Below are 9,616 nucleotides of genomic sequence, written 5' to 3'. Positions count from 1 at the left end.
TTTCACAGCTACAGATTCTTTCAGGCAAGGGCAGGTTGTAGGTAGTTTACAAAATGAGTATATTAATTTTAAATGAGAAAGTGAATTAAATTTGTTCAGTCCAGGGACTGTTAAAGAAAATGACACCAAAGTAGTTTTAGTTATAATTAGAAATAGCAAATTTGCATCATACCATTTTCTGATCTAATTTATATCTACATTGGCATGTTTATATGTGTCCTCCCAAGTTAAACCACTGAAAATCACCACCGTATCATCAGCGTAAAAATAACAGGAGCCATTATGTACTTACAAATCAATCTTTAATAAATCATTTATATATATATATATATATATATATATATATCAAAAATAGAATAGGACCTCAAATTGCTCCCCGAGGGTCACCTATATCAATATTTACATTTTCACTGATATTATCATCAATTTTGGTTACCTGATTTCTTTTGTTCAAGTATGATTGAAATAACTTATGCGCAATATCTCTGACTCCTATATCAAATAATTTTTTCCATAAGTAAACGATGGTTAACCATGTCAAAAGTTTTCCTTGAATCTAAGAAAATCCCTAAACATATAGAATCGTTGTAAATCAAGCTTTCAGGTATAACTCCCTGAAAAATTGATTTGAATAATTTCGAGGGAAAAATTGTTCCCGGGCCGGGCATCGAACCCGGGACCTTTGGTTAGACGTACCAACGCTCTCCCAACTGAGCTACCCGGGAACTCCACCAGACACCGCTCCAATTTTTCCTTCTATAGGCCTATCCACAGACCTCAAAGTGGGCTGACAACCGTCAAGCAACCAACATTGAGTGCATACTAACTCTGTGTGACTTAAATTGTGGTTTTCTGTTAACGTACAGTGACGTGTATTATGCAAATCAAGCTTTCAGGTATAACTCCCTGTAAAGTTGATTTGAATAATTTGATCCCGGGTTCGATGCCCGGCCCCGGAACAATTTTTCCCTCGAAATTATTCAAATCAACTTTTCAGGGAGTTATACCTGAAAGCTTGGATTGCATAATACACGTCACTGTACGTTAACAGAAAACCGCAATTTAAGTCACACAGAGTTAGTTTGCGCTCAATGTTGGTTGCTTGACGGTTGTCAACTGAGACGGTTCCTCGTATAGGATAAGGAGGTTTTCATCAGATTAGTATTTCGTGTTAATATTCTTATATGGATAGGGAGCGTGGACGTGTAAGAAAGGTCCAGAATGTGAGGCGGAAGTAACAGGTGGGCAGGAAGGCCGAAGCGACGCTACGCGGACAGGAAACATGTGTCCAGGCGTGGAGTTGACCGATGAGGGAATGTGTGGACTCTGCCTGCGGGTGGTCAGCAAGATGACGCCAAGCCAGGTTCGAAAAAGAGATGATCTGGTATATGTCAGAGAATTGTCAGATACACCGGAAGTAGGGGAGAATCTAGTTAACGAGCAATTTTTGAAGAGCGCGTCTTAAGTGACGTAAGAGTAATTATGGCCAATCAGGATGCATAATAGAGACACGTGATTTATAGATAGAAGGGCGAAATTGTATGTTTGGTGGTTGCAAGTAGAGGATAGATTTCGCAGATAGACAGAAGGCATATAGAAAGCGTACGGTGAGGACGCACTCCACATATTCTCGGCGAACCTAACTCGGAAGGATAACAATTTACGGACTTAGAATTTTTAGTGGGTGTAGGAAGAAGTCGTGTGGATTATACTTATAAGTGTGAATTCTTTTCTCGTCATTATTATTACATTCGGAATAAATTGTCATCAAGTTATCAACTCTCCGTTATATTACCGGTGTTTTATAGTACAAAACATATAATTACTTGAATCCAGAAATTAGTCGACCAACTTGTCATTAAGAGAGCAGTATATTATACACTTGGACGCGCATTTCTGCTAATCTGAAACGAACACTTAATAATAATAAACGTTCTCATAGTTCTTACCAACAACTTCTGGTGTGCGCCTACATCATTTCAATTTACGAGCACGTCTCCCAAACCCCATGTCCCAACCGTTTTGCAGCTGACCTGGGAAATCTCATACACTACCGGAGTAATCTCGAGGAGGCTGGCGCCCAAATTAATTAGTGTACATCTTTAAATATTGACATAAACGTGCCTCCTTGAGATACTTTCCATACATGACGGAGCTGGCAGCCGAGGGCAAGGAAAGGCGTCGTGGGCAACAACGACGACGACCGAGGACCGTCGCACAACCTACTTTGAGGTCTGTGGATATAGAGGGAAAAATTGGATCGGTGTATGGTAGAGTTCCCGGGTAGCTTAGGTGGGAGAGCGTTGGTACGTTTAACCAAAGGTCCCGGGTTCGATGCCCGGCCACGGAACAATTTTTCCCTCGAAAATATTCATTTAGAACCGTTATCCAACTACTGCATAATTTTACCAGTGACTTCAATAATTGAGTCTTCCGTAGATAATTTATTTCTCAAACCACACTGATGTTTGGACTGAATTTTATTTTTATCTAAGTAATTTTCTAATCTGTTTTTTAAACATTTTCCTAATATCTTTGAAAAGCTAGAGAGCAAGGATATAGGTCTATATTTATTCAGGCTTTTTCTTTCCCCTGACTTATGGACCGGTACAACTACAGCATTTTGCAGAGATTCTGGGAAAACTCCTTGGGGGAGACGTAGATTGAACACATAAACAAGCGGTTTTAATATATGTTTAATGGCAATCTTTAGTGTGTTATTTGTAATTTTGTCGATTCCCGGTGAGACATTATGAGAGATTTACATTTTTGTCAAGTATCTTCTGCTCAGATTATGGTGGTGTTTAAGAATTTTTAAACGTACATAAGTTAGAGATTTACTAAACTTTCACGTATATGCTTTTCAAAACTTAAACCTACTGCACAAATCCTAAAAGATTAAGAAAGTTTGCGAAGGAATAAAAATTGCACCACAAAATTGCCTTAAGAAATATTGAAATGCTAAGAGAATTCCATTGATAATCCAATAAAAATATTGGCAGTTCAATCTATTGCGAAACTGTATTCACAACATGACAAATGCAAGTTCTTTGGTATTAAAAGTAAACAGTATTATGGCAGATTATTTTTATCAACTGCCTGAATTTATTTTCTGAGAGAGTTATTATCTTACAGAAACTTACCTGCTTGTCCCTGAAAAGAAGGTCAAATCGTCCAATTTGTCTTAACCTATTAACGCCCAGTGGTCTATTTATAGACCCTTGCACACTCGACTACATTAGATTTTTTTTATTGGCGCCCCATTGATTCAATATTAATGTTCATCATATATATATATATATATATATATATATATATATATATATATATATATATATATATATATATATATATCATGTAAGATGTTAACTAAATTTGCCAACATTTTATCCTCCTTCAAAAATAAGAATTCATTAAGGTATCTTAGTTCGAATTAGTTAGGTATAAAATGATGTCACACTATGTAAAGCATATAATTAATTTTCCGTATTATAATGTCTCGATATTGTTATTGATTTGTGATTTAGTAGTGTCAAGGTTACTACTATTGCATTGCACAAGAAAAACACAGATTTATGTAAACTGATTGGAGCAATATGAACTGAAATGGCTGCGGTCTATGAATAGACCGCTGGGCACTTATGATATCACGTGAAAATAATAGTGGAGAAAGGTGTGCCATTACACTCTGTACCGTAACAGTTGATATTAGCAAGTGACTGTCGGCAGTAGTACTGTGCTATTGCAAGTAGATTAGCATCTGAAAGATGATTAGCACCTATTCGATCCCCAGAACGTGTTATCGTATGCCCTAAATTGGAAATAAATGTGATACGGTGTACGTCTGCAGTGTATACATAATGAATATATTCCTTTTTACTTCTAAGTACAGTGGTCTATAAAATATGCAATAATACTTCTCGACCAATAAAGAAAACCATGCATTCTATTTTCACCAACATATTATAAAAGTAAACAGGAAAAAATGCAATATTGTAATGGTATGATATATTGCTGTCCCGTGCTGTGGCGTCGTGGTCTAAGGCATCCTGTCTAGGACTCGCGTTACGGAATGCACGCTGGTTCGAGTCCTCATGGGGGAAGAAATTTTGTCATGAAATTTCGGCTAGTGTATGGGACCAGTGCACACCCAGCATCGTGATGCACTTAGGGAGCTACGATAGGTAGCGAAAATCTGGTTTCGTAAACCAGCTATAACGGCTGGGAGGATCATCGTGCTAACCACACGATACTTCCATTCTCATTGGATGATCGTCCACCTCTGCTTCGGCATGTGGATGTGAGGTCAGCAGCCGGCTGGTCGGTCTTGGCCCTTCATGGGCTGTAGCGCCAAGCATTTACTTTTTTTTACGATATATTGCTTCATTTTCTTTCGTAATATTATGTCTGATGGTATCACTTTTGACTAATTTCTTCTGTGGCCAACATCATAGTGAGGTTTTCTATTCCCAGTGTAAAAAATCTCTGGTAAGGACACAGCTGAAATGACGTCAGTAATAGGCACGACTTAGTCTTAGGCAGCAGAGTTGTGCTGAATGTGCTCGATTGCATTGCACATCCTCATGCTCGCGACACATAATTTGATAATTTTTTTTAGAAGACCTTTTGCTCCACCTTCAGGATCTTGGTTTCCGGGTTACAGAATCTGTGAGAGAAAACAGAATGGATGCCTTACTCTTCAGGATACCAAATTACTACAGAATGCAGTACGAGAGTCCTACGATTATACATTTGACACTAATAGTGAAATTCTGTTTGTGAAGTGGGATGACAACAGATGTGTACCAGTAGGATCAAACTCTGATGTAGGGGCTTCTGCAAGCAGGTGGGACAGAAATGTAAGACAGAATATAAGTGTGCAGCAACCACAGGTCATATTTTTAGTAGGTTATTTTATGACGCTTTATCAACATCTTAGGTTATTTAGCGTCTGTATGAGATGAAGATAATAATACCAGTGAAATGAGTCCGGGGTCCAACACCAGAAGTTACCCAGCATTTGCTTATATTGGGTTGAGAGAAAAGTCCGGAAAAATCTCAACCAGGTAAATTGCTCCGACCGGAATCGAACCCTGGCCACCTGGTTTCGTGGCCATATGCGCTAACCGTTACTTCACAGGTCATAAAGAAATACGGTAAGTACATGGGTGGAGTGGACCATTATGATTGGTTAGCAGGGAAATATGCCACTTCAATCCATGGAAAAAAGTGGTACTGAGATCTCTTTGTCAGAATGCTGGATATGGCTATAGTAAATGGTTGGATTGTCTACCGAGAAATACATGGACGAGACTCCCTGGACCTACTTGACTTCCGACGATGCTTGGGTGTTCAATATCTCTAGATGTTTTCGAACTGCAAGAGAATGGAGCGCCCTATTTCATCACCTCGAGGAGTGAAATTTGGTATGAGGATAGATAGTAGAGGTCATTTCATGGCAAAACGACCCTTCAGAAACACTGCCGGATAGAATGGTGTAAATGCAGACCAGTAACATTCCGCAAGATGTGTGATGAAACTCTCTGTCAAAGATGCTTTGAGCCTTACCACACTCGGTAAAGACAGATATTACTAAATAAATGTGTTTCATTATAGCTGCAGCATTGCATTGTTGCATTAAATACTAAAACTGTCATAAATAAATTTATTTATATTGGTGTAAATGTTTCTGATTATACTACATTAAATACATAAAAAATATATTTACTTTATTGCGAATGAATACGCATATATCATAAGTGCCCAGCGGTCTATTTATAGAGCGGGTGATTTTCAGCTACTTTGTGCACGGAAAAATAAACAAAACATATTCTTGGCATCTTATGGATTAAATTTATGAAATAGTTATATTATTTTCGTTTTTTTTTTAATAAAAATAATTTGGGCCTTAATGGGTTAAGTAGCTGCCTCATTAGAGCCTATGAAATTTCTCAAAAGAATAATTGTATCTTCTAAGATTGATGACTTTTAACAGAAACCAAGTATCATAATTGTTTAAAAATATTGGCAGTGATATTGACATTAATGATGATAATAAACTTCAGAAATTTACGATAATGACATATTTACTAAATCCAAAACAAAGTTGCTTTAAGGAGTGAAACATATTAAGTTACCTCTGTTTGAGGTTCTGACTGTTACGCGCATTTTTTTTTATCAGAAATTGCATCTCATTTGACGATATGTGTCGGAGAAACAACAATTTGCTTGTATACATCTGAACTCTGATTACTGTAATATGTTACTATAAGTCGTCCACAAGGATTTATGGTTGCCAAGGTCACTCACTTTTCCCTCTTTTCACTGCTATCTTACTCACCCTCCTGCCACCGCGAGGGGTTGGGGACCGGTTCTACTGTAAAATTCTGAGGTTCCTACACTGTAAAGAAAAAGCCAAAATTCAGTGTCTTGTCTAACCTTGTGCAGTGCTCTTCCTTGTTAGATACGTAAATAGTTAAGTGCCTATCTAAACTTACATTGTGCTCGTCTGTGTTTTATGTACAGATACGTACACAGTTAAGTGCCTTGTCTAAACTTATATTGTCCTATTCTGTGTTTTATGTGTACATACTTCAAGTATGCCTCATAGTCGAAATATACGCAGCCAGAGAAAAGAGACTATTTTTAACGTTTACAAATACTTCAAACATCTTCTACCAGTGAGTCGCCTGCTATTTCTTCAATTTTTAGTAAAACACAAGAAGTTACGGCGAAAGCTTGTGGTGTGAGTTTAAACACCGTAAGAAATATCTGCATTGAAGCGAATGAATCGGCCTCCCTAGAAGAAGATGAACCACGCCCATATTTTCGTTCTCCCCAGAAGAAGAAAACTTCCAATAAAAAGCCAGTGACTGGTATGGATGATTTTAATAAGGACATTTTACGTCGAACAGTGCACGAATTTTACGATGCTGGACAGTTCCCGACGTGTGCTAAGATTTCAGAGGCATTAAGAGACAAAATTGGTTACAGTGGTTCGGGAGAGTCTACTCGAAGATTGTTAACATCTCTTGGTTTCTCATTCAAGAAATGTAACGACGGTCGTAAATTCTTGATGGAGAGATCAGACATTGTTGCGGCTAGGATTGCATTTTTAAGAAAGATGCACTCTTTAAGAGTGAATAAAGACACAAGACCTATCGTTTATCTAGATGAAACGTGGGTTAATCAGAACCACACAAAATCGTTCATTTGGCAAGATAAAAATCGTTGTGGTGGTTTAAAAATTCCTCTGGGTAAAGGAGGTCGTCTTATTGTTTGCCATGTGGGATCTGCTAAGTTCGGTTTCATTTCTGGCGCCAAACTGGTATTTAGATCCGGATCAAGCGACAAGGACAACCACAGTGAAATGTCGTACGATGTTTTCAAACAGTGGTATGTTAACATGTTGCACAGTTTGGAGGAAGGATGCGTAATAGTGATAGATAACGCAAGCTACCATTCTGTGCTTACAGAAAAGCCCCCTTCCTCAAACACTAGGAAAGCTGAAATAGAAAAGTGGCTCGAGGACAAGTCCATTCCTCATGACAATTCTAAAACCAGGAACGAATTATTGGCTCTTGTACGACTTCATAAGCAGAAGTACAGAACATACGAATTGGATAAAATATCTGCAGAGCTGGGCCATGAAGTAATTCGACTTCCACCCTACCATTGCCAATATAATCCTGCAGAGTTAATATGGGCGCAAGTGAAAAAAGAAGTAGCTAATGAAAATAGTTCTTTCCGGTTATCAAACGTTGAACAATTACTTCACGAAGCACTGGACAAAGTAAGTGTTGACAACTGGAGAAAATGCGTGCAACATGCTGAACGTTTGCAAGAAGAGGATTTCTTGAAAGAAGGCTTACGAGACAATGTTGTCGAGAGCATTATAGTAACACTTACAGACAGCAGTGAATCAGATGGCAGTGCTGATACCGACGAGGAAGAAGAAGCAGAACGCGAAGATGGAATAGAAGCAATGGTCTAGGACGAGATCGTAAGTCATTTTCTGTCATACCACTAATATGAATTCAAAGTAATAGGACTACATGTTTTTTTTTCTTTTTTGTTTTTAAAAAGACGCAATTAGCCTATTTATCTACTAAATTTAAATTCAATCTCACTCATGTTCACAATCGTTATTTAAATATTATAACGTATTTAAAAAAAGCATAAGAAATTTACAATTTAAATTATGGGAAATAAAAATAAAAACAAAAGAATAATATCCAAAAACTATTAAATACATTGAACATATCATATTACACATTAAAACAAAATATTAACTATTAAAACTATTTTTTTTTCGCTGTTACGCGTATTCGCTTTAACATCTCTGATCATATCGCGAGTTAATCTTTTGGGTGAAATCCAACTATTGTGTACTATTTTTGTGAACTACATGGCGTCTGTAGATATATTACTGATTTGTTACGAATATGATTTTTGGTGTGAATGAGGCCGGTGATATTCAGGGATGTTTTGGCCCGAATTTCCTGGTATTTCCTTACTATTGAAGGAAAACCCTGAAGAACCTCAACCAGGAAATTCAACCTGACCGGGAATCGAACCCGGGCCCTGTGCATAAGAGACGAGCAGCTGACCCCTCCACCACAGAGGTGGTCAAAAAGAAAATTATGTTAAATAAATTCACCTGCCTATGAGCAACACTTGTGGTAAAATATTTTTTGCAGCGTAACTTCTAAAGGGAGCAGTACATGAGGAGGGTGGGTAAGCGAGCGAAACTACGTACGACCTTGAACACTTCAGAACTCTGTGTTCCACTATAGTCAGCGACATATGCAATGGAGCGGGATAGGAACTGGCCAAACTACCCCATTATCTATTGGCTTAGTTACATCATGATTGATGCCTTATGAGGTCAAAACCTGTCTTCGGACAGTTTACTAAACAACATATTACTTTTCATTACGTTGGTATTCTCAAGAAACTAGTTCGATTAATTAAAATGTGTCTCAGTGAAACTTACAGCAGAGTTCGTATAGGCCAGTTTCTCTATGATGCTTTTCAAATTCACTGCGGGCTAAAGCAAACTTCGCTGTAGAATATGCTTAGGAAAGTTCAGGATAGCAGATAGGGTTTGGAATTGAACGGGTTACATAAGCTTCTTGTCTATGCGTATGACGTGAATATGTTAGGAGAAAATCCACAAACGAATTGGGAAAACATGGAAATTTTACTTGAAGCAAGTAAAGCGATAGGTCTGGAAGTAAAAAATTCCGAAAAGACAAAGTATATGATTATGTCTCATGACCAGAATAGTGTACGAAATATGTCGACCGGGTTGGCGAGTTGGTATGGCGCTGGCCTTCTATGCCCAAGGTTGCGGGTTCGATCCCGGGCCAGGTCGATGGCATTTAATTGTGTTTAAATGCGACAGGCTCATATCAGTAGATAGATTTACTGGCATGTAAAAGAACTACTGCGGGACGTAATTCGGGCACATCCAGCGACGCTGATATAACTTCTGCAGTTGCGAGCGTCGTTAAATAAAACATAACATTTTGTACGAAATAGAATACAAAATTTGGAGATTTATCCTTCGAAAGGGGTGGAAAAATTCAAATATCTTGGAGAAACAGTAACAAAT

The 9,616-nt window shown here is 38.0% G+C and overlaps 1 non-coding gene across 1 annotated transcript; it reads right to left on the bottom strand.

Annotated features, from left to right (window-relative positions):
* Positions 1-652: 652 nt before the first annotated feature.
* On the bottom strand, positions 653-725 carry TRNAD-GUC (transfer RNA aspartic acid (anticodon GUC)). Its single transcript has one exon. It is a non-coding gene; the product is annotated as a tRNA-Asp (tRNA).
* Positions 726-9,616: the final 8,891 nt, after the last annotated feature.

This window comes from Periplaneta americana, chromosome 7 (genome assembly GCF_040183065.1).
Source record: "Periplaneta americana isolate PAMFEO1 chromosome 7, P.americana_PAMFEO1_priV1, whole genome shotgun sequence".
Taxonomy (NCBI): domain Eukaryota; kingdom Metazoa; phylum Arthropoda; class Insecta; order Blattodea; family Blattidae; genus Periplaneta; species Periplaneta americana.
The sequence above is the reverse complement of the archived record's forward strand: the minus strand, read 5'-3'. Positions and strand labels throughout refer to the sequence as shown.